Source organism: Apium graveolens, chromosome 11 (genome assembly GCF_009905375.1).
Source record: "Apium graveolens cultivar Ventura chromosome 11, ASM990537v1, whole genome shotgun sequence".
Lineage (NCBI taxonomy): Eukaryota > Viridiplantae > Streptophyta > Magnoliopsida > Apiales > Apiaceae > Apium > Apium graveolens.
The window spans coordinates 156,914,862-156,916,814 of record NC_133657.1 but is presented as its reverse complement, the minus strand read 5'-3'; the positions used below and the strand labels follow the sequence as shown (position 1 = coordinate 156,916,814).

The window sequence follows — 1,953 nt, the reverse complement described above, 5'->3', positions numbered from 1 at the left end:
CTGACTCTTGCACAACAGCTTAAGTTCCTCAAAATCAGCACTAGTAGGTGCAGCTGCACTTCCCTGTTGAGGATATGATTGCCTTGTAGCATACTGCTGTGGTTGCTGGAATCCAGGTGGGTTAAACTGTTTACTCACTCCTTGCTGATATGGTGGCTGAATAGCATTCTGATTATTTCCCCAGCTGAAATTTGGATGATTTCTATTGTTAGGATGATAGGTTGCTGGCACAGGCTGCTGTTGTCGCTGATAATTATTCACATACTGAACAGATTCGTTGACAAGAGAACACTGATCCGTAGCATGAGAACCTGCACAAAGCTCACAAACCATAGCTATTTGATTAACTCCATACGTAGCCAAAGAATCAACCTTCATTGATAGCGCTTGGAGCTGGGCTGCAATAGCGGTGGCTGCATCAACTTCCAGAATACCTGCGACCTTGCCTGACGTCATCCTCTGAGTTGGGTTTTGATGCTCATTTGCAGCCATCGTCTCGATAAGATTATACGCCTCAGTATAGCTTTTAGCCCATAAGGCGCCTCCAGCTGCTGCATCGAGCATGGGCCGAGATTGGGCCCCCAAACCATTATAAAAACCAATGATTACCATCCAATCCGGCATTCCATGATGTGGACATTTTCTCAACATTTCCTTGTAGCGTTCCCAAGCCTCGCACATAGATTCTGTAGGTTGCTGCGCAAACTGAGTAAGAGCACTCCTCATAGCAGCAGTCTTTGCCATTGGATAAAACTTCACCAGAAACTTTTACGCAAGATCTTGCCACGTAGTGATGGACCCAGCTGGTTCAGAATGTAACCAGTCTTTAGCCTTATCCCTCAGTGAGAATGGGAAAAGCCTCAACTTGATAGCCTCATCAGTCACGCCATTATACTTAAAAGTGTTGCAGATCTCGACAAAATTCCTTATGTGCATGTTGGGGTCTTCAATTGCCGCTCCTCCAAAAGAAACAGAATTCTGCACCATCTGAATAGTGCCCGGCTTGATTTCAAAGGTGTTAGCTTGAATAGCCGGATGAAGGATGCTTGACTGAATGTCATCAATTTTAGGCCGAGAAAAATCCATAAGAGCTGGATCAGCTTGAACAATACGATCTCCCATGTTTACTGGTTCTTTCTGCTCAGTTCCTGAATCCGAATCCTCAAAATCTAACTTCTCCGGAGTATCAAGAACTTCGTCTTTCTCCTCAGCTGTATCTAAGGTCCTCTTGCGAGCACGAGAACGAGTTTGCATAAACGCTTGCTAAAGTACCTGAAACACAACCGAAAAGAGTAATTAACTACTACGTCCTAATCACTGAGTCCTAATGACCAATGATGGTAAGTACATAAACTAAACAAATACGCCGAGTCCCCGGCAGCGGCGCCAAAAACTTGTTAGGGCGAAAACATGCACTAATATTCACGCAAGTATACGCGTTCGCAAGTAATATAGAATACTTTCTAGTTCGTTCCCTCAGAGACTCAGACTAAGTTATTGTCTAATTAAACTCACTCACCAATGTATGATTACTTCTCAATGTTAAGGTAACACTTAAAATTGTTGATTAAATATTAACTATAATTAACTACTTAATTAACCACTTAACTAACACTTCAATTTATCAATAATAAAACACTCATGAGATCACAACTTCATTATTAATTCCTTCTATAGCCATTATTATTACCTTTAGCATGTGATGATATTAATCGAATAACACGGAACTGATAAAAGCCAACTTTCATTGTACTAATACCATTCTACCAAACATCCACAATTAAGATAGAAGTTGAATAGTCATCAATTATGTTGAGTTCCTATATGTCTACAGAAATTGACAACACAACGATTTAAGCACAAGTTATTCCTTTTGATTACATAGGGCAAATAAAACTGTTAGAGTTACCCACTAATCATGCACAACGTACATGAACCTATGCTAGCATGGCA

The 1,953-nt window shown here is 41.0% G+C and overlaps 1 non-coding gene across 1 annotated transcript; it reads left to right on the top strand.

The window, feature by feature from the left end:
• Positions 1 to 622: 622 nt before the first annotated feature.
• LOC141698891 (small nucleolar RNA R71) lies at positions 623 to 729 on the top strand. Its single transcript, XR_012565388.1, has one exon. It is a non-coding gene; the product is annotated as a small nucleolar RNA R71 (small nucleolar RNA).
• Positions 730 to 1,953: the final 1,224 nt, after the last annotated feature.